Source organism: Epinephelus moara, chromosome 5 (assembly GCF_006386435.1).
Source record: "Epinephelus moara isolate mb chromosome 5, YSFRI_EMoa_1.0, whole genome shotgun sequence".
Lineage (NCBI taxonomy): Eukaryota > Metazoa > Chordata > Actinopteri > Perciformes > Serranidae > Epinephelus > Epinephelus moara.
The window spans coordinates 43,046,325-43,071,343 of NC_065510.1; positions in this window are offsets into that span (position 1 = coordinate 43,046,325).

The following is a 25,019-nucleotide window of genomic DNA, read 5'->3' on the forward strand; positions in this document are numbered from 1 at the left end:
AATTACAGGAGGGACTGCAAACATGTTGGGGTTGTGGCTGCCCTTCCCTCATCCGCATCAGCCAATATTGGCTTTAAAATGAACGGAATCAGCCAACATGCGTTTTCTTATTTTGCACAAGGAATGAATATTACATATATTAGTATATATAAGTACTGTTTTTTATGTCTCCATTTGCTGGTGTGGTGGGCCATCACAACAAGAGTATGTATGCATAATATGATGTTAATTCCACCACAAAAGAGACCTGATGATCATTAAAATTAGGTAGGGAAAAACATGGATATATCAATATCAGTATCAGTTATCAGTCAAATTAGTTGTTACACATTGGCTTACCGGATAACGTCAAAAAATCCAGTGTCTTGCATCCCTAGTTACAATGTCTTGCATGTTGACCATTTTGCATGTTAGCATGCTAACTACTCAGCACTAAATGCAAAGTGCAGCTGGAACTGGTAACAACTGGTAGGTAGGTATTTAATCACAAATGGTTGTGTTATGAAATGTAAAAAAGCAACCTGATGGTGACACTAAAATGCCAGATCACCAAAGTTATTAAAACTTATCTTGAGGGGATTTTTTTTTTTTGTTTATGTTGGTAACTATATGTTGATTGTATGTATGTGTATGCTGACCCCTAGCTCCAAGTCAAATTTCTCTAAGGAGACCAATAAATGAACTGAACTGAACTGATTTAAATGTTTGTACCACATTTAATGAATCAATGCAATAATTGTTTAGACATTCCAATAAAACTCACAAATGATCATGATGGCGCTAGAGGAAAAGTCAGGGATCACCAACGTTAGTACAATTTATCCTCTGGGAACCATGAATGTCTGTGAGAAGCTGGATACTATATAACATTGTGTTTTATGTTTTATTTCTGGCTGTAGAAACGATGTACACTACTGTACACTGTATGCTGGTGCTAAATGGTCTTCTGTCCATCTGCACACTTTAAAATTGGTTGTTTTTTATCAATAAATCTCTACTTGGGCTGGTTCCTTCTCATCTATGTATGTATGTATATATGTGTAAAAGCCAAAACCAGTATGGCCTACACTGTCACAATATTCTACAGATGTTAGTCCCCAAGGTTCAAACAGAGGTAGGCAAAAAAAAGCTTTAAATACGCTGCCCCTTCCTCTTGGAATAACTTATAAGTTGTCTGAGCTGGTCACTATGGGGGAATTTAAGTCAGTTTTTAAGGACTGAGAAAAGAGCATCTGAAAATTGTATGTGTTTATGTAAGGTAAGGCAAGGCAAGGCAATTTTATCTATATAGCACCATTCATACACAAGGCAATTCAATGTGCTTTACAAGAGAAATGTATTTAACTGCCTTTGTGTGTTGCATTTTAACTAGATGTTGTGCAAGTTCATTTGAGATGTGTCACAGTTGTATTCATCTTGCTGCTGTCTTGACCAGCTCGCTCTTGAAATAGACATTTGAAATCTCTTTTACCTGGTTATGTAAAGGATAAATATAAATGTTTGCACCTTGAAATATTTCACAGGTTAAGTGAAAACTTTGACCTGGTGGTGGCGCTAGGAGAAAAGTCAGGAGATCAAACTAATTCGCATTCATTATTTGGGCACCCTGGAGCTCTGTGCAAGCAGCACATTCTCACTCCCAACTCATCAAATATCACTGCTTGTTTAGTGGGCTTGTAAGGTCTACTTATGATGCCCTAGCTACCCTGGGTGCATCTATTGTTGATGTTATGGGATGCCATGTCAATTTATGCGTGTTATACACATTGTGTCTTTTCAAAATACACTTCCATTTTCACAGGAAATGTACAGTTTCTGCTCATTAGATGCATGCTGTCTTTTTCAAAATAAACTTAAAGTACTGACATGCAAGTAAAACACTTCATATTTACATTTTTTTCCTTTACAACTAATGCATGTGGGTAGGTTTAGACAACAAAAGTGCATGGTTAGATTTAGGAAAAAAAATCATGATTTGGCTCAATGCTCATACATGGTAGTGAACACTGGGCCTTTGGGTGAAAGTCCAGTCTTTTTTGGACCCATCCACCTACCCTTCCCCCACCCTATAGTGCCTTTCCAGCTCTGTAATTTTTTTTTTTATTTTTTTTTTATTTTTTATATATACTTTATTAATCCCCTGAGGGGAAATTCAATTTTTCACTCTGTTGTCAATTACACACAGGTCCGAACACACACATGCACAAACAGGACCTATACATGCACTAAGTGGAGAGATGTCAGAGTGGGCTGCCCATGACAGGCGCTCTGAGCGGTTGGGGGGTTCAGTGCCTTGCTCAGGGGCACCTCAGCAGTGCCCAGGAGGTGAACTGGCACCTCTCCAGCTACCAGTCCACGCTCCATATTTTTGGTCCGGACGGGGACTTGAACAGGTGACCCTCCGGTTCCCAACCCAAGTCCTTATGGACTGAGCTACTGTTGCATTGTTTTCCAGCAGTGTTTCAAACTGACACCTTCTGGGGGCATTATAAACTGACGTTGCCCAGTGGCATATCATATAGCCATGGAAGGATGGCTTTTCTAGTCAGTGCCTGATGTGGAAATCATTGGCCAAGTGGCAATATTTGATGACTTCAGGATGAGAACAGGTTAGGGCAAATGTTCATGGCAATCCATTGAATAGTTGCTGAGATATTTTAGTCTGGACCAAAGTTGTGGAATGACTAGTCTCGCTCACCAGACCTTTCTCAAGAAAAGAAAGGTCTGGCTGGGCCGACTCTCACTTTAAGATTGGAGAAAAAAACGCCCCGGTGGCTTGTATTTCTTTCAACCAATCACAATCGTTCTGGGCGGTGCCACAGCAACGGTGTGCTTGCAAAAATATTGCCTGGGGGAAACAGGTTTTGGTGTAACACGCCCACAAAAATATCGCCTACAGGACGCGAACCATGGCAGAAAAATGGCTACAAGACCAAACACCGCAAAAGTTAGTAAAGGACGTGTTGAAAAACTGCAACCGGCGGTGGTAGGGCGGGACTTCAGCGGGCGGCTCGTTCCGCCCAATGAGAGGCTGATCTATGCAGCGAACTTCCGCCCACTCAGATTATGGAATGACTGACAGTTCAGCATATTAACATCCCTAGAAAGCTATTGATTTATGAATAAACTATTGACTGAGATACAATGAAAATAATCCAGCATGTTTGAGTAGTATTTTATCACCATGGTTACCTTCTTTTTTATGGCATGATATCTTTTCAACCGCAATTTTGAGCACAATTCTTAATTACACTGTGAAACAACAATGAAACTGGGCTACAGTAATCACACAGAGACAGATAAAACACATGTTGCCTCATCTACATTCCTTATCTGTTTCCCAACCAGCTAAACCCATCAAGGAGGAACACTTGACACTGATTTCACATCATTGTCTGTGAGCGACCTCATCCCTTCCTCTTCTCCCTCTGTGGTCCCCTCAGTGAGGTCTGTGAGCTCACTCAGCCATGCGTACTGACGTCTAATCAACAGCAATTAACCCTGGCCTTGTTCACAGGCTGCCGAGCTCGGAGATAATGAAGACACCACTGTGTTTTTTATTTTATTTTTTTTTTTTCACACTGCTGCTTTTGTCACCCGGATGTTTCCCTCATGGCTGACTGACAATGGAATGTGATCGGCCAACTCAGGAAAAGTGTCCCCTCGATATTGCTGTGTCTGCTGGGTCAGAGCGAGCAATGCTGTGATGTAGGAAATAAGATACTGCGGGAGGCTGTTTTGAATTTCAGAGTGGATTTTGTGCGGCGTAAGATGTTATATAGACATAGGAGGATAGGAGCCACTGCTGCTGGTGTGTGACAGACCTTGTTTAGGGTGTTCTAATTCCATTTCTCATTCCTTGTTGCTGAGATAATGGAGTTTCTGGCCAATCCTTCTGCTGCATCTTTGGTCTCACTCCAATCTCACTGCAAGACTGTAGGCCAACCTAGAAAACAAATAAGCACAGGACACATCCACACAGTGTTATGGTCTTTTCTTTGAGACAAAGGTATTTTGCATAACAGAAATAGCGAGCAGATTTCAGATGGAGTTTTGGAAACCACCTTGTAATCTTGAGCAGAAGGACGATTCAAGTGTCAGTCAATCTCCCCTGTGAAAAGCAGTCAGGCTAGTTGGAGCCTTGGATGCAAAAATAGCACGGGAGATAGAGGCCACCCCTGCTCTTCCCCCACAACTGACCTTTGAAGAAAAATGTCTACATCAAATACTGTGAATTATCTATTCAAATGCCTGGAAACAATCTTTAGACAATGACACATCAATCAAATGCTCCCTGAACCGGGGATGGTTGTTTATATAAACGCTGTCCATCTGGGGGAGAGATCTCAGCAACGTTACATCTCTTTTTCTGTGGGGAGATGGCAGAAAAAAGAAAGAAGGAAGTTCATAGAAAAACTTAAAATTCTGCTTTTTTTCTCTCCTCTCCTTTTTTTTCTCAAATCCCAGCGTGAATGTGTCGGCGAGCTCGTGGTATGCACCAAGATGAAAAGTAGAGGCCATCCCTTTGAAATCCTCCTCAAGTCAAAATTACCATTTCATTTCAACTCCAGCCAGGAAACGGAGAGCGGGGCCACTGCTAACTGCTTTGGGCATATCGTTATTTATTGTGTGTAAACTTTGGAGGAACATTGTTGCCTGGGAAAATGTGCTGTGTGGGTGGTGGAAGTGAGCAGTTGGAGCAACCACAAAGGGAGAGATCAGGCCTATTTTCTCTGTAGGAGGAACACATAAAAGTGAAAATAATGCCCATTATTACAGAAAAACAACATCAGACTTCTTTGCTCATAATTTTCTAACAGCCAAGAAGTTACCACTGAAGCTAAACAACCAAACAGTTGACCCTTTTTAGGTAACAGCATTATCATTTTTTCTCTGCTCTTTTAATTAGTAAGCTCTCCATGTTAAGTGGGCCATTATCTGTGTTGGAGCTAACTGCTTTTTCCATAATGGTTACATTAAGTATGTCATGTTGTTTTATTTAGTTGGCTTTATTTACCTCTCCATAGCAGGGGGTGAGCATTACCTGAACGACATACAGTGGACCTACCCTCAGAAATCTATGCTTTTCAAACAGTGATACTTTGTCTTTTAAAAGGAAAATTACAATCAAATGATTTTCAAATCCATGATTTTTCACTTTGAGCCAGATAAAGGATCATGGCATCTTTTCAAATCTTCACTACTGCCTTATACTGTGACCGTCACTGGTAGCTTATTGTTTTTTGCATTTACTTCATGAACTAAAGTGTATGTGTTGCAGTTATACAGCCTATGATCAGATTACATTAGATGGTTATATCCTACTTTGGCTAATAGTTTGAGAATGGAGGTGCTGACGTTTCCAGTCGCCACTCTGTCAGCTCTGCTAAATTTTGTGCTAAATTTGTGCTAAATTTAGGCTCTTATGTCTATTCTACAGGGATGCACAATATTGGATTTTTTGCAGATATCCGATATGCTGATATATAGCAACTCATTTGGCCGATAACCAATACTAATGTTGATATATCAATTTTTTTTCTACACCTAATTTTGGTGATCAGCAAGGCTCTTCTGTAGATGAATTAACATTATTATGCATGTATACTCTTATTGTGATGGCCCACCAGCAGATGGAGACGTGAAATAAAATGCTTTTCAATGTATGTAATATTCATTCATTGTGCAAAATAAGAAAAAAACATGTTGGCCGATTCTAATAGTTCATTTTAAAGCCAATATTGGCCAGTACCAATGACGTAGCGATATTATCGTGCATCCCTACTATTTTGCAAGTGTTGCTGGTGCTTTTTGAGGTTGGCTTTGGATAGTGGTGGCATGTGGCTGAGAGTCACTTTTTGGGATGAGGAAATCAAATCACCAGTCTGTAAACTCTCCTGCTAATTCTGCTAGCTAACTAGTTTGACGTTGTGAAATGTAAACAGTTAACATCGAAGAAAAGATGGAGAAGAAAGAGAACCAGTTAAATTTGTATAGGTGTTATAATAAACTGCACAACCCCCGTGCTGCGTCAGTTTCCAAGAGATATCAGGAACTGTAACATTTTGTCATGTTCACTAAAATGGATTCTGATGGTCACAAGTTTTAATAATGGGATAAAAAGTCTAAAAATAAATATTGTAAAAACTTTTCCTCTTTTCTTACATTGGTTTGCACATATTAGGGAACCTGCTCTTCCAAGGTCACTCATTGGCTTGACCGAGGCTGCTCATGCTTGACCACACTAAAAGGGAACAGCCAAACTATGAGGTTGTACACAACAGTGCTTTGAGCTAAATGCTGAAGCATACTAAAATATTCATAATGACAATGCTAAAATGGTATGTTCACCACATTCACCAGTTTAATTCAGTGTATTAGCATGCTATCATTTATCACTTTACACAATGTATAGCTGAGGCTGATGGGAATGAAGGTACATGTTTAAAGTTACACATGTATTGGAAATTACACGAAGTGAAATGTAATAAATGGGCTGTCTTGTTACAGAAAGCAACTGTTTGCATCACAAACCTGAGAGCAAATCCTTAAAGTGCAACAGGAATCCAGACCAACACACATGTAAGAAATAGGCTGCAACAGCCAGGCCAATCACAAAGCTAGGACAGGTTCTGACCAATGAAAGAGCAGGGGATTGGTGTTTTAAGTGTAGAGACTACTGCATGCTCACAATAAAAAGAATGATAAAAGCAGAGAATTGGATTATGCTGCTCAGGTGATATCTTGGATGTTTTTCACACCTTCATTTGGTTCGGTTCACTTTCACACTACACTTTTTAAAGCGGACTAATCCACCTGGGCAACATCATGCAGTTACAACAGCTGCTCGTTTGGGGGCAGTATTGCCCAAAACGACCACTGACCAGGAAGAAAAAAAAGCATGAGGAAGAAGCTCATCGATTGACCAGGCCCGAAAACAGAAATTCATTGTGGGTAGCCACAAGCAACTGCGATATACAGGTATAGTCCTCTGACCATATATCAATAAGCGCCTGCACCTCCTCACAACTCCGTGTCTGCCCACAAGACATTTTCCAACTTTTTCTTTTTTGCGCTCTATGTCACTTCCTCTCTTTGGTTCGCTGGATAGTCTGTTTGCATTTCCCACTGTAAGCGAAACCGCAGCAGGGTTCACTTGCAAGTGAACCGAGACCCCCAGTGTTCAAGCAGACCAGGGTTTGCTCGTTTGGTCCACACCAGAGTTCGAATGAGCGTTCACACCACTCCAAACGAACCGAACTATCCATGAAAGCGGACCAGGGTTCGTAAAAAGGGGACCAAATAGTGCCAGTGTGAATGTGTCCTAAGTGTGACCTAAACTGTTTGGTTCAGTTAAAACAAACTCAGGTCCATTTGTGCGGTTAGTACCATTAGTTTGGGCTGGTGTGAAAGCTGTCAGTCAAAACCCTGTTGCAGACCGAACTACCTAAGCGATACCGCTAAAGAAGGTGGGTCTCAGTCCGCTTCCAAACAGACTGTTGCACTTTGTTTGTGGTGTGAAAGAAAACGAACCAGCCACAGGATTTAATGATAGCAGAAATGTAATTTCAGCATGATTTCAACAGCTAAACCAATAAAAAATCCATCTGCTGGTCATGAAATCTGTCTGCAATCTCATAATTGATTCTGATGAAGGCCACTTACATCCCATAACCTATTCATGCTAAAGTATGCATGTAACCATGGTAACAGATATGCACATCAGTGAGGGTATTTTCCCTTATTATAAAGCTGTTAAAACTTCCATCATTGGATCCGACTCCTTCTACTTTGTCTCTTCATTAAGTCCATTAAAAAGTGTGTGACAGTGATGCCACAGTATTAAGCCCTGAATCATTACTGTACAAGACGCCATCTTTCATCCTGTCTCTATGTAAGTCATTATTCATTACGTGATTGATTTGCATTCTAATAATAGCCTACTAATGATGCTTACAATCAGTTATTTTTCTATGAGCTCTTTGTGAAACCAAAGAACATACATATAAACACTTTGGAAGCATTAAAGTGCTGCTGCAGAAACGTTTGTCAGCCACCAGAACTGATTTCCATGCGTGGGCCCTGATGATGCAGGATGACAAACACCAAAACTGCCCGATCAATCTTGTCAGTCAGTAGAACTTAATGTTTACTCCTCTTGGTTCATTTGCAAAAAGTCAATGTGAACAGGAACCAAACCAAAACTAAAATGCAACAATGTGTGATTTTTTTCCCTCTGTTGCAGACTGGATGAACTGAACTACAGGTGTGAAAGCAACCTAAATGTAATATGAAGATAATTAGCACTATCTCTGTCATCCCCTCAACTCTACAGATAGTCTTAGCATCTTTTAGTTGGTCATAGTTTTGATTTTCCAACCCTTATCTGGCAGCAGGCAGCTGGTTTCAGTAATAATAAAGTGACTGAACGCTACCTGCCAGCACCTATCAGCTGACAGACAAATCAGCAACTACCTGTATCCATGGTGCAGCATTTCGCAGCTCAGCAAGATATTTTTTAATTTGTTGACATAAGTTGATGGAGACCAAAATGGAGCTAACAAGAGATCTGTCATGTGGACAGAAGCACAGCTTCAGATGAATGCTAATACTTCTCTGTGGCTGTTGGTTGTGTAAATAGGTAGCTTGGTCTGCTGACCCCGAGTGGTGAAAAAAAATCAATGATGCAGCTTTTAAGTTTAAATGATTCAGTATCACTTAAATCATTTGTAATGACTATAAACAAATCTGGGCAGGTTACCAGAGCTAGAAAAGTCACCATTACTGCTGTGGCATCTTCCTGCAATAGCTGCACATTTTAGGCTGTCCTAAAAAGTGTATAATATCATTGTTTTTTTTACATGACAACATTGAGAAGAGCCAGTGCAGTTCTCAGCTGCTCCAAGCTGCTTAGCTCATGTAGCTAATGTTGGCTAACATCACTGTCAACAGGCTGCAGTGTTTCCACAGATTAAATTAACTCAGTCAGCCAAGGTTATTGTGAAATATAACGTTAGCTGCTTCAACAAGAGTAACCTAATGACCGGTGAGTAAACATAACACCTACAATGTTTATTTAGTGTTTAGGCATAATGAGCAATTGTTGCCTAAACTGGCAACTCTCACCTGCAGGGGTCGTGGTTGCTGGTAGTGACTGCAGCAGCTGAAACCACAAGTTATTTTATTCAATACGTACCCATCTGCGTTAACTGTCTACACCAACCATTTATGTAAGTTATTATCAGCAACCAAAGACACATTCGGCTGAAAGTAACCAGTTAAGATGGGCGGATAATGAAGCATTAGGCCCCCGGGCACAGACATCCAAAAGGCCCCACCACCTCTCCTACATAAGAGCAAGACACAGAGTTTTTGCTGGTTCCCCTTTTTTGTGATGTTGTTGTTTTGTGTCTCTTTGTAGTAATTTGTACATTTGTGGTTGTTTTGTATGTCTCTGATGTTATTTTCTGTCTCTAAAGCCCAGTTCATGACCAAAGATTCACAACGAGACGAGTTGAAACATGCAACTACTTGCAATGCGCTGTTCTCCAAGGTTCTAAAAACCTGAGACGGTGTATCATCTCTATGCAACAACTCTCTGTTCTTCCATTCTGATTTCTGGCTTTTCATGTTTTTTTGTTGCTGAATAAGCACATACAGTGAGCAGCAGCAACCCACCGTCTGACACCGGCACACCATGAGGACGGAAACAGAGGTCTTGGCACGGACGGAGCACTTGCGCTAATGAGCGAGTACGCTGTCTGCAGCCATTTTGACTTGACCGGCAAACCTCACTACAAGCCGATTGGCTGTTGAAACAGGTGATGAGCTTAACATCCTAAAACCAGCCACTGGCGATTTGACCAGCTGAGTTGCAGGTGACACCCTCAGTCGCCTTGAGTTGAGCTCAGACTGGCCAGTTCACACCGCTGTAGCTTTTCTCTGCAATTTTCTAATACGGTTTTGTCTCTGAACTGGGCTTTAGAGATATGAATTTGTGTCTTCTTGGGTTGTTTTGTTTCTCTTTGGTGTTGTTTTGTGTCTCTTCAAAGGTCAATTTGTGTCTCTTCGATGTATATTTGTGTCTTTTTTGGTTAATTTGTGTCATTTTGTGTGTCTTTGTAGCTCCTTTGCATCCCTTTGTGGTCATTTTGAGTCTCTTCCTGGTTGATGCATGTTAACTTACATGACATTTTGCAGGTGAAATCCAGGGGACCCCTGACACTTTGGGCCCCTGGGCCTTTGCCCAGTAGGCCCATTCAGTACTCAGGGTCATTAAACTGAAACACCAGCAGCTCTATGTTTAGTAAAAGTTTCTCTTTTTTTTCCCTTTTTTAAATTTCACTGTTATTTGGCAGATACATTTTCCACAAGTTCTTTATCGACTAGCTGAGAAATCAAGAAAAACATTTTGCTGCTGTTACTCACTGTGAGTGTGAAACAAAAAACACGGTCTGACAGCTAGCATTGTGCTGCTTTAGCATAGAGCAATAGGTTAATGTAAAAAAGAGAGATACTTGGATATTTGCAAAACATATATTAGCACTGAGTTGGCCTCATTCTGTTTTCAGGTTATCCAGAGATTAAACACACACATGCCCCCAAAGACCACACAATACAGTATGTCAGTTAGCATTAAGACAAATATGATTCATACTATCAGTCCGACTGTTAATGTTGTGTTATTCTTCAGGGGCGTGATGGCTGTTATCATGTCTTAATAGAATTAAGACCACAAGGAGAGGGTGGGGACAGAGACCAGTTGATTCATGACCAGCAGGGAGGCAGCAGAACTTTGTTGACTGTGTTCTCGTCTAACAAAAAAAGTACATCTAATCTTAAACATATGGCTCAAGCTGGGGATTCATGCATAACAGCATGCAGAGTGTGGAAAAGTACTGCTGTTGTCTTTTTTTTCTCCCCCCAAAATTTATGATTGCTCCTTTATGTCCTGGATGTTTTTGCTGGTTTCAGACATTTGGACACTATGAAAACCCCTTTTAGATTAAAGCTTGTGTCATGTCATTTAATTAACATACAGTATCTCACTTTTGGTCAGATATTTCACTGATGCCCTTTTCTGTAGGTTGGTCAAGATAGTTAAAGTGCTAAATACAGAGCTGTACTTTTTATGTAGCAAAACAAATGAAAAAAACAAACAGGGGATACAGGAGTTTGTTACAGAAAGCAAGCAAATGCAGACTGTTTGGTTGATTCCCTAACCCTTTGAACTCTTCAATAGAAATGGTCTGCCAGTGCCTACATTGGTATTTTTGCTTATTGTGACGACATTTCCCAGAGTATCTTCAAATGCTTCATATCCCTAAAATCTGTACAACCTAAGCTAAAAGGTTAAGTTGGTCAATTAATAATAATAATTGATAAAAGCATTGAAATAGTGTAGTTAAAAACAATAATACAAAAATTGGACATGTTTCAGATTTTGCAAAATAAAAGCAGAAACATTTTGATTCCAAATATTTTTTTAAATGTTGAAACATAAACAAAATATTTCTCAACATTGCATAATTTATTTGAATTGTGTAGATTATATCTGTTTTGAATTATGCTCATTTTAATGAGCAGAGTGCAAAGGATTTGTAATTGCTTCATCATTCATTCCACTCATGCCGCGATGGATTTTTGCGTGGTTTTGCAGTTGATTGCGGGGATAAACCCTGAGAAATATGTTTGCACTGCCATAAGGTAAGGTAACATAAGGTACGGACTGCTGCAAAAAGAGTAAATATTGTAGCTAATATTATTTTTTATTTTAGATTGGTATATATACAGGATTATGCAAACAGCAATCTCCCACAGTCATTATGAAGAAATGCTGGTAGATTACCATGTTTGCACAGCATGTAGGTTAGGGTATGTAAGGTCATAACATGATGACCGGGAAGACAGAAGCCTTGATTTTCTGCTGCAAAAAGAATGAATGCTCTAACAATCATAGTTGTTATTTCAAATCAATATATACAGGACTATGCAAACTACAACCTCTCACAGCCATTGCAGGGAAATACCCAGGGATAGTTCAAGGAAATTTCGGCATAATCCCAGCAAAACTTATGTTTGCACCGCAATAATGTAAAGTAATACAAGGTGCTGACTTGATGATTGGGAAGAACGAAGGCTTAGCTTTCTGCTACAAAATGAATGAATGTTCTAGCTATTATGGTTTTTATTTTAGATCAATATATCCAGGATTATGCTAACACCAACCTCCTGCCGCCCTTGTGGGGAAATACCCAGGGAAATTTTGAGGGAATTTCGGCGTAACTCTGGCAAAATATTATGTTTGCACCACAAAAAAAGTTAGGTAACATAAGGTACTGACTTGATGATTGGGAAGAAGTCTTAGCTTTCTGCTGCAAAAAGAACAAATGCTTGAGCTATTATGGATTTTATTTATTTATACCCCGGGAAATTTCAGGTAAATTTTGGGTAAATTTTGGTGTAATCTTAGCAAAATACTACATTTGCACTGGCATAAGGTAAGATAACATATGGTAGTGACTTGATGATTGGGAAGACAGAAGCCTTAGCTTTCTGCTGCAAAAAGAGTGAATGATCTAGCTATTTCGGTTCTTATTTTAGATCTATTCAAACAGGATCATGCAAATAACAATCTCCTGCAGTCGTCTGCTGAATATCTGTGTGTAAAAGGTTAAAGGCCTTGCAAGGCCTGGTATGTCTAAACATTATGGGGCCAGAGACTCACAAGGCTGGGTGCATACTGTGTGTTCTTAGGTCAATAGACGGCAACTTCCCAAACCACAATACAGATGAGACCTGTATTGGAAATTTATGGCAATGTTCTGACAGAGGGGATGATTTTTGACATGTAATGGGAGCAAAGAAGGTTCTCACAGTCTTTTTACATCACTTGTTACAATTGTTGTGAAGTAAATCAGAATTTGTCTGTAATGTTCTGAGTTCAATAACATCATCTTGGCTGTACTCAGAGAAATTTTGCAAACTTGTCAGTTGGAGGAGTTGAAATGCAAGCTGGGTGTTGTGTATATATTTGGACTACGAGGGCTTGTTCATTTGTTTTATCTAGTTTTTTTGTCCCCCACCTCAGTTTATTTGTACTGGCCTCAGCGACATTGGACTTGGCTGTAACACTTATATATTTAAACAAGGACTAGTGAGGGTAGAGGGAAGTGTTTGACTAAACTCTAGTCGGGTCTTCTCAAACAATTAAACATGGTTCTATCCATGGGGGCAAGATCTTTACCTCAGCTGGTTCTACTCCCGCTGCATAGGCCGCCACTTACTGCACTCTGGAACAGCAAAAAAAGAACACGTGAAGTCAGTGAAGAAGAGTGTGTGATAAGTGTAGAAACAAACAAAGACAGGGCAGTTGCAGGAAGTAAACAAACCAACCCAGAGGAACACAGGTGTACAAAAAAGACAGATGGAAACAAAAGGGAGTTAGTCGCACAAGACTAGATCATCTGACAGGAAGCACACGCTCTGATACTTTAGTCACTGACCTCTAGTATACAGGAGTGGGGGTGAAGGCGACAAGGGCCCCATCTGCATGGCTTGTCCCTCGCTATGTGGCCATGTGCAGCACCTGGCCCCAGTCCAGCGCCCAACGCCCAACACCCCTTTGTGATGGCCAGAGTGGCTGGTTGGGGTCTGCCTTTGATCCCAGGCCAAGTATTCATCTCTAAAGGAAGAGGAAGAGCAAAAAAAAAAAGAGAGAGAGAGAGAAAGATAGACAGAAAAAAGAAGGGGGGACAGAGAAAAAAAGTCAACCACTGCTGCCAATTATTGGAAAAACATCAAGGTCTTTTCTGTCTGTGTAAAGAGAAAGAAGAGAAACGAGGGAAGGGGAGGTAGAAGAAGAGATAGCTGTTTGATGGCTTGGCTCAGTGTTAGTTTAGGGATTGTACCGAGGCAAGGCGAGCCAGAAGCTGACCTGCAGGAGGTGATTACAGGTGGAGAGAGGCATTTGTCTGGCTGCTAAGACTCTTTCGTTTTTTGGTGTTTTCTTTTCTTTTTTTTCTTGTATGCCCTTTTTTTAATCTTTGCCTCTTTCACTATCTCTCTCTGACTCCCTCTCTTCCTCTTGTTATTGCCATTCTTATCGCCACCTTCCTTTCTGTTTCCAACGTGTGCTGTTAAACCAGTTCACAAGGACAAATAAAGGTCATTTCTTGGTCTCTCTCTCTCTCTCTCTCTCTCTCTCTCTCCATATATATATATATACACAACATATATGTGTGTGTGTGTGTGTGTGTGTGTGTGTGTGTGTGTGTGTGTGTGTGTGTGTGTCACCAAAGCAGGAAGCGACTGTGACTGACAGCCTGTATGCTGCAGAAGCATGTCAGACAAATGATGAGGATGTCATGACAACAAACAGAGGAGAGGATTAAAGTGTTGTCAGTAAGCAAGACACATTTTAAACCCCGTGAAGAGCAGAAATAATCACATAAATGATGCAGGTTACACTTCAACACTACCTAATGTGGCCTAACAGGCTCAAGGATCTTTCTGTTTTTCTGTTTTTCTTCTTTTTTTTATTTAGGCAAGAGTTTGGCTCTATGTACATGATTTTTCTCAAAAAAAGAAATAAAATCTGTTTCACATCACTAATCAAAGCACATTTGCTCAATTTAACCATACTCATTTTACTACTGGCTGTATAGAACCTAATAACTGGGTTAAATGACTTGTTTGGTATAGTTTTTGTTATGTGAGAGGAGAGAGTTACACTGGTCAAAGTCTTTTTTTTTTTTGGTCATCGCCTCCAGCCAACACAAAGTTATAAGTAGAGCAATAGCTTAAACTCTAGGAAGTATTTTGAGGAGAAAGTTGCCTACCACTGCTTAAAGGATCATTTTGGTTTATTTAATCTTCTCTGTATATGTGTGTTAAACACTTTTAATCACTTTTACCTTATAGGATAATTTCTAGTTTATTACAAGTTGGATTTTATTTTTGTAGTTTGGGCTCTCATTTCTATTACAAATGTTAATATTGTTCTCACCAAGGTAATTGCTGAGATGTGGGAACAGGGTGTTATCACAATGTAGCGATGCAGCAAAAAATTTGATCCGTCTGCAAACAAACCAACCATTTAGATAGCTGGATTATCAAAGATTATCCAAACTACAGCCAGCCAATAACACTGCAGGGTGTGAGGGCGGGGCTCTTTAAAACATGTAGCAACTAGGTGCCAGTCCATAAGCACGCATCCAAGATGGCCATAAACCGTAACCAACAAATCCTACTCATTCTGCCCATAAACCAATTAATATTTGTTTTTGAACATAAACACATAATATAGAGAAAAACATTTGATAATGATTGCATAGATTTAGTTATGGAAGAATTTGTATCACTGTGCAATGGGGGCACTGTTTGGATGACTGCAAACAAATTATTTATTTCTGCACTGCATTTTCTTGTTATCAGCTGTCATGCCCCAAGATCAATATATCCGTCATAAGCTTATATTGGCCAGTAATTAGTAGGGATGCATGATAATATCGGCATCAGTATCGGCCGATATTGGCTTTAAAATGAACTAATGAATTGGCTAACATGCTTTTTCTTATTTTGCACAATGAATGAATATTACATACATTGATAAGTATTGTATTTCATGTCTCCATCTGCTGGTGGCCCATCATGATAAGAACATGCATGCATAATATGACATTAATTCCATTACAGAAGAGACTTGATGATTACTTAAAATTAGGTTGGGGAAAAAGTGGATACATCAATATTGGTATCATTATTGGCCAAATAAGATGTTATATCTTGGCAGTTTTCTTTTAATATTTGCCTAAATATTTTCCTAAAAAAAAAAAGATGCTACAGATGGTTATAACTGGGACATATTAGCTGTAAAACACAATGGGACCATAAGATAAAGCATCACCTAGTCCAAAATCAAAGTAGATAAATATATTGAGGAAAAGAAACATTACATTTTTAAACATGATTTTCTAATGTTTGGTTCCAGGCCCTTTAAAAAGAAATAAAGGTAAAACAATGTACTGAATGTGTGAATATGACTGAAAAACAAATCAACACAACACTTGATAGAGAAAAATTGGTAGGACAGACTGTTTTTTCCCTTAAGACAACAGAGGAGCGACTAGTTTATCGTTTACATACATTTGTAACCGTCTATGATGACAAGAACGAGTTCAAAACTCCTCTGTAGGTTAGGAGTGTCACTGACTACAACACCCATAAGCCATTGGGCCAATTGCTGGCTACTGACTGGTTCTGAGACCCAAGAAAAAAAGAAAGGCACTTCCTTCAGCACAGGCCCTCGTTGGCTGCTGAAGCCCATAGTGAGAGCATGGAAGCTCCTATTGCCTAAAGTGAGGTGTCAATCAAAAGGTCAGACTTCATCCATCATCTTGACAGCAAGGAGTCGGCGTATTTACATGGAAACTGGAGATATGTGGAGAAAAAGGCATGTTGAAATGAAATGATGTACAGGAGTTTGTGGATATCCATGGGTGTAATAATGTGTTTGGACTAAATATGTCACTGGATTTAGATTGCCTGACCTTTAGACGTGTATTTAGACTGTATGAGCCGTGTTTTTATTGGTATGAATCTGTGGATTATAAAAACGCTTCATAGACAAGTAACCGTTAGTTTGTTTTTTATCTGACAGAAGTGTTAATTGAACCTGCTGTGGTGGGCATATCATGAAATGGTCTGCATCAGTTGAACCACAAGGAGCGTAGTTTTCAAACAAGTTGTTTATATCTCTTAAATGATCAAATAAAACTTTTCTTGAATATTTCTCCAGAACATTCAATTCACAAGGAGCATGGCTTTTGAACAATTAAATGAGTAAACCACTTAAACACAGCAAATATAGCAGTTGCACACTTATCATAATCATCAAGACGGAGGCATTGTCCTCACCGCATCAGCCACAGGCTCAATTCCAGCCTGCTGCCCCCTGCTGCATCAGCATCAGCAAGACCCAGGTTGTAATTGACAGCAATTATCCCATTAAGCTATAGGATCGATAGTATTTCATTCAGGGGAAAATATGTGCAAATTAGAAGTCTGTCACTATGTTTATACATAGAGTATACAGTATGTTCTGTGTCCTTGATGCACATAGAAACACGTACATGTTAGCAGCTGCACAGTTAAACCAAGCTTGTGGTCAGGCATTGAATATAGGGGCCTAAACAGTGTTCATATGCGTCACTTGCCTTCTCTCCTCTGCCTTCGTCCTTGTGGACAAAGAAACAAAACAGACAATAGAACATGCATTGATCACCAAGGACGAGTTTCTATCGCTCTCTCTCCCTCGGCCTCTCCCTCTCCCTCTGTCTGTCTCTGTAATTTTCCTTTCATGGCTGCTTTTCCGGCTGTCTCCGGAGACCTTCTCAGTCGACGAGAGAAAACACAAACTGAACATTAAAACGCCCCGCAGCCCTTTAAACACTTGTCATTTGTCCTTTGTACAAATCATGGCGAGAGTTGCTATAGAGACTGCTCTTTTTTTATTCTTGTTTTTTTTTTCTCAGCAGTTCTTGTTTCATTAAGTTTGCTGGTGAGAGAGAGAAAGAGGGAGAGGAAAACAGACAGGGAGAGAGAAAACCACAGTAAATTATGAGTACGGGGGAATGATCAAAAACGAGCCGTTTAAAAATCCAATTTGCCACGGGGGTGTAAGATGAGAGATGAGTGAAGGACAGTCAATGTACTGTGGATCTCTGTGGGCATATTGACCAACATACAGCTTTTTTTCCTGAGACAAGACAGATGAAAGGAATGAGAGTTTGCTTGGATGTGGAGTCCACAGTTTAATCATGACAGATGAACATTATTTTTCTGTAATCAGGCTGTTTTATTTGCAGCATGTTCGTACTCTGTAACATGTATCTTTCCCGTGTCATGTTCCTGCATTTTTTTTTCATTGTTTAAGGGTGTGTCTTGTGTATGGATGCCCGTGTGAGCGTGTGTTCATTAGACTTCCAGTACCTGCGTCCAGCCATGGGCGTTTAATTCAGCGAGCAGGCAGGGGCATTATCACACACTACCATCACTAATCCCCATGGAATGAAACACCGACACTTTGATGTCTGCCAAAGAACACTGCTGTAGTATTTGGAGGCAAGACGGCGCATCACGTACAAACCATAATTAACAATCTATAGCTGGACTCGAGCCAGGCAGAGCAGTGGAGGTGCAAGGAGGGCAGGAGAAGAGAGAAAGAAGAGAGAAAAGGGAGAAAGACACTGGTGGTATAGCGCCAGAGGCAGGATGGTACAGCTTGAAAGGATGTGCTATATATGTGCGGTATATGTCTGTGTGTATAAACGTACTTGGGGGTTGAGGGGTTGTAGAATGTAACGTAGAGTGAGTACATTTACTCAAATACTGTGCTGAAGTACAATTTTGAGGTGTTGTAGTCTTTCTTATGCAACTTCTACTTTACAACATTTTGGAAGCCAGAACTGTATATTTTACTCCACATTTATTTGACATTAGTTACCTTGATGATTTAGATTATATAAGAATAAATCTAATAAATGATGATGTATTAACATGGATTAAGATCCCTGGCGGTATATCAGGTGGTTAAAATCAGCCCCGCCTTCAACTGTACCAGCTGCAACATGCTTACACATGAATGCATCACTACTGTACTATTTATATTACTCTGAAATGGGACCTTCTGTATATTATTGAGGTCCGAGCTAGCATATTCTATATTCTTAAGTGTATTTTGATGCTAATACTTTTACTTAAAGGTCCAGTGCATAAGATTTAGAAGGATTTAGTGGCGTCTAGCGGTGAGGATTGCATATTTGCAACCAGCTTAAACCTCTCCTGGTTAGAATTCCTTCATTCTTCTTGGTTGAGGAGGTTTTGACCAGGATCTACAGAAGTCTCTTCCTTTCCAGAACAAACGGATCAGGTAATTTAAACTGGTAAAAACACTGAACAAAGTAGTTTCATGTTACAAAACAATGTTTCTCTGATGCTGTTTGGCATGTTGGAGACAGGTAGCTCACCAACCACCTGCTAATGCATGCTCATGTGTTTCCTCTGATAACTTAAGATCCAGATGTTCAGGAGGTTTTGACAGGGAACTGAATTATCCGCAGAGGTCTCTTCCTCTCAAGATCAAATGGACCCAGTAATGTAAACCAGTAAAAACACTGAATAAAGCAGTGTCATGTAACAAATCAGTTTCTCCCACCCTGTTCACCACGTCCAATTCTGCCCGCTTGCCCAACGCCTGCTAATATGTGCTATTTGCTTTGATAACTTAAGATTCAGATGTTCAGGAGGTTTTTACGGGGAGCCAAATTATCCACAGAGGTCTCTTCCTCTCCAAAAAACAAACAAACCAAAGAGGTCCATGAAGCAGTTCTAAATTAAAAATCAGTGTGTCTTTGACGCTGTTTGGCATGTTCGAGATGGAACGTTAGCCTAACACCTGCTAATGTCTGCTCACCTTTTGTCTCTGATCACTTAAGATCCAGATGTTCAGGAGGTTTTTTATTAGGAGCTGAATTGTCCACAGAGGTCTCTTCCTCTCCGGAATGAACGCATTGTGGTTTAAAAAGGGTAAAAACGCTGAATAACGTGGTTTCATGTTACAAACCAGTGTTTCTCTGACACTGTTTGGCATGTCAGAGACAGGCAGATCACCCACAACATGCTAATGTGTGCTTGTCTTTTTTCTAACTTAAGTTCAAGAGGTTTTTACCAGGAGCCAAATTATCTGCAGAGGTCTCTTCCTCGCCAAAACAAATGGACCAGGTGATTTAAACCATTTAAAATACTGAATAAAGCAGTTTCACGTTACAAATCAGGTGTTATTCCAACACTGCTCATCACAGATGGGCTACAAACTATGGTTGTGGATGCGAATGGAATCAGTGTTTAGTTTGTCCATTCTGGGCTACTGTAGAAACATAGCAATGCAACATGGCAACCCCCATAAGCAAGGACCTATCTCCCTATGTAGATATAAACAGCTCACTTTAAGGTAACAAAAACACAATAACTTTCAAAAGAAAACATACTTATAATATTAAATTCCATTTCTGCCAATATATTCTCCTACATCCTACACACTGGACCTTTAAATAAGATTTCTAATGCAGTACTATTGCTTGTAACAGAGTATTTCTACACTGCGGTATGGCTGCTTTTACTTACGTCAAGGATCTGAGTACTTCTTCCATCACAGGTTAAGGGAGCTTGAAGATATACCAGTAAACATACCAATGTGGAAGTGATCAATGCTGAACTCACTGACAAACACACACACACACACACACACACACACACACACACACACACACGTGCACACACACACACACACACACACACACACCACACACACACACACACACACTATAACCACAGTGTTGTTGTCTCAGTAACAACCTGCCGGGAGCTCAAAGAGCACAGGGCGGTGGAGTAAGTACTGGACAACAAAATGAAGCTGAGCAGCCAGTGGAATACAAACCCCTGGACTTTTTGTACTTGACGAGGACGCAGAATGAAAAATTCAAGCCCTCCAACACTGACTGGCGCTGAGAAAAGTCCCACACACCTACACACACACACACACACACACACACGCACACACACACACACACACACACACACACACACACACACACACATGCACAAAGCAAGATTCCTCATGCCACCTACTCACATTCTGGTGAGAAAATAATATCACTGCGTGCCAGTGTTCATAACAGCACGTGTGTGCGCGTGTGTGTATGCGTGTTGCACAGACTATAATACATACACCTCGTGTAAGAGGATAAAACACCAAAAAACCAAAGACTTTCATCAAAGCAAGTGAGAGAGGATGTCAGAGATTTTTTCTAAAGATGAAAGCTAGGGATATTCTCTCATTTCGGCTCATCTCTCTCTCTCTTTCAAAATCCTTGAAGTATCATCCATGTTTCTACGACAAAGAGAGAGAGAGAGCAAGAGAGAGAGAGAGAGAAAAAGGGGGGTGGTAAAAGTTATTTATGTCCCACGCTGTGTTATGTGGTCTGTCACTTCTCATTTTCTCCCAGGGCTGTCCAACTGGAAGACTTCAGTCAACTCTCTCCAAGCCTGTATTTGCTGAGGTAATTACAAAGTGACAGCTTCAAATCCTCTACCACACACGCACATGCACACGCACGCACACACGCACACACGCACACACACACGCACACACACATACACACACACACACACACACATGCATGCACACATATGCAGCCAAATATGGGTAAATATGGGATATGTGGCTCTGTAGCCTTTTAGAATCTCTGCTCAGTTAGGTAAAACCTGTGACATGCATCTCTCTTTTCATTCAGTCAACAGCTAACAGAGATGCCAGCATGTTCTCTCTCCCAACTTGTCAAATACTGCCGCCTTGTCAATGATTTTGGCATCAGATACATACAGAGGCACCACTCATGGTGGTATGATACGCGCAGGCAGCGGCTAATTATGATGCTGCTGCCTCAGTTGAACTCATCAAATACCGCCACTTTGTCAGTGAATGTCAGCATCAGACGCAACGCACCAAGACACTCTCTGCAGCAGTATGATATGCACTGGACAGTATATGTTGCCAGAAACTATGATAGTATAAAGAACGAGAAAGACCATATAGAGTGGGCAGGATGTGTTGAACAAGCACCGGAGTCAACTCAGTGGAGTTACTTTAATAACGACGTAGTGTGCTGGTATGTGTAGCACGCTACAGTGGTAATGTATGTCATGTCACATTACATGATGTTAGTAAGAACTGCACTTATTTTAAGCCAAACCATGATGTGTTTTTTCTAAACCTAACCACGTGCTTTTGTCTTTTACTTACACAGTGGGTGGGGCTGCCCCCTGAAAGTGAAAGATTCAAATCATCAGTTGGAGACCCCTCAGTTGACTGAGATTCTTTCAGTCAAGCAGTTGCTTTGTTTGTTTTTGTCAGTCATTGTGCAGTGTACATCTGGGGACATTTTGGTCCCCATGTCCGCTCTTCGGTACAGGCAGCTGCAGACCCAAACCCAGGGTGAGTCTGAGTGAGACTGGGGAAGCTGCTGCCTAGACAGGCTCCCAGATAACATTATCTTTTGCCTTCTGCTTAGAAGTGGTGAATGTATAGCTCACGGCAACTTAATACGATACCTTTTCTGGCTTTTGTTTGATTAACTTTGTTGCTACACATGTTGATCTGTTGTCGGCATAATTTCACACATTAGATCCAAGGGCTAATTTGGCTCATTTACTATATTACGTGAATGTTGCTTTCACTCTGAATGTCCTGCCATTTAAACTCTCAAACTCTATCTGGATAAAAAGGAGCGAATAGTTGAATATTTGCATTGGACACCACACTCAATTCAACTATCATAATTCAGTCAGGTACAGCCTTAGTGATAAGTTTAGACTGTGAGCATGTAACAAGCAAAAACTGTACATTTCCTGTGCAAACTGTCCATGAATGTCCAAAAACAACGCAGGAGAGAACCTACCGCATCATATTCTGTCATTCAGTTCAACTGACCAAGCCTTGGTATTTGATGGGATGGGATGAGAACATTGGGAGGGAACCGACGCTGTCAATGAAGCGAAAGGCATTTCTGTTGGCTATTCCCCATAAAACATGTGGGATGCAAACACACACACACTCACATATACACACACACACAAAAACACGTCCACCTCCCATATTCACTTAGAGGTGATTGTAAGAACATCTTTGATCTTTTTTTTCCTTTCTTCTTCAAGGAGATGCATTGCCTGTACACATAATCCATGACAGACATAATGTGATTTGGTAGTATCTCTAAATGGCAGGGAAAACCAGCTGACAGAAATTAATAAGTTACTGCCGAAATGAAGGAAGTGGAGGAGGAGGGGTTGGGAGGAGATGGCGGAGGTGGTAGGCTCACCTGGCAGCAAAACACACAGATCATCAAATTACCTTTTGGAGGCATATCGTCATGGTAAAAGTCGCACACATGTGGAGCTCAACCTGCCCTATCTGAGGCTGCACATGACGCTATTCTGTCGTCTCCAGTTTGGATCATAACTCTAAAAAATAAGGGTGGTTGAAGTCACAGGCTAGATGTTGGGAAAAAGACTTGTGGGGACCCCTCTGCCTCATTTCTGTCACAAGGAGGGCTGCCGCTCAGCACTGTAAGCTCACCATGAGGCCTCATGATTGAGTGGGAAGGTCCGTTCTGTATGGACACTGTGTGCTGCCCACAGGCTCTCAAACAGGAATTGGCATTTGGAGTCATGGCTATGCAAACATGTACATGGGTGCATAGGTACGTGTTTATTAAAGGGCACTTTCACTTTGACATTTTTATGCATAGAGCCTTCTCTTTTTTTTTTTTGGTGAACTCTGACCAGTTGCAAACTGTCTTGATAGAAGTGACCTTGAGTATGAACTACTCGTTAACACAGATAGCAGTCAGTCATCGCAAATGAATGGAGTTGATTCCATAGATTAACTGTGCTATCTCACTGTCCAGTTCACGACTGAGAGTGCATGTAGTCACAACTAGCCAGCTTCCAGCACCACCTTTACCACAAAGATGCACAAATAAATTTTGGCATGTCGCTTTCTGTTCTGACAGGGCACAAAATCTAAACAGTAGGGCCTTAACCTAACCAAACCCTCCTTACGCCCACTTTGTCACAGAGAGTAACTCCATCTCTAGTCACCTTCGCAGCTGCATTAAGCATCCTTCATTAGGTGTAGAGTGTAAATACAGAAGCAGACTTTGGGACAAACTTCCTTCTCTCCAACGGAAAAATGAATTGTCACTTTCATAACCATGGAGAAATATAAAACTTACTCCCATTTTATGTTCTTCTTATGTATTTGTATCACTTATATTTGATTGCCATGTGCTGCTAATGTTTACCTAAATCTTTGTATATCATCCTTGTGTCATTCAAATTAATAAATCGATAAAGAAATAATTAAATCAAAAAATCAATATACTTCTACAGTATACTTGTTCTCATTTTTTTGCTCTGATATATAAAAGTTGTTTGTTTTTTAGCAACAGTCCCTTCAAATATACAACACTGCATAATCAAATGAACATGATTATTGATTTCTCAGTCCGTTCTCATTCCAAACTGGCCAAATACTGCCAATTTGATTTCGACATCAGACACTGACGCAAAAAGGCACGTTTTGCAGCGGTGTGATACCACCACGAAAAGGTGTGATAACAATGTAATATAAGGAGCTGGAAAGTCACTTTATGGTGGGTTTTGGGTCCAACAAACCCTGTACTTTCACCTGGGAGTCTGCTGTTTGCTTCCCGTGTGAATATTAGAGCCGAACCATGATGTATTTTTTTTCTAAACCTGACCAGATGCTTTTGTTACACAAAGAAATAAACATCAATATGAGGTGTTTATTTTGAAAAAGACTGTATACGTCCAAAGAGCGGAAAGCCATTTTCTGTGAAAACATAAGTGTATTTTTATTGCCGATATTTGACGAGTTGGGATGAGAACCCATGGTTTTCTGGAGACTAGAGAAGGGTTGATCCTAAATATAATAGCCGCCTTTACACTGCCTGTTCAAGACAGTATTCCACCTCGCCTTTCTGTATACAGTAAATGGTACACTTTCGGAATCGAAGGATGGAGCTGTCTTGCCTTTAAGCCACGGCAGAGGCAGTAATAGTGCCAAATCAATGTCTGTGTAAAAAGGACAGCTGGAAGGATGGGACCACGGACGAGACAGGTGTGACCTGACAATGTGTTATATATGCCACCGACCGCAGGGCGATATAAAATGCAGCTAACAGCAGTTAGCAGCTAACTCAAAGAAGAAGGATAGAGGAGACAATGATATCCAGGAGCACCTTAAACTCCAAGTAGATGAGATCAACCACCATAAAACAGAGATGGTAAATGATTGTCAGTGTCATGTCATACAATTGTTATTGTTTATAAAGCACTGCTGATGCATATGTTATTTGACACACTAGAGGCCAACGCTG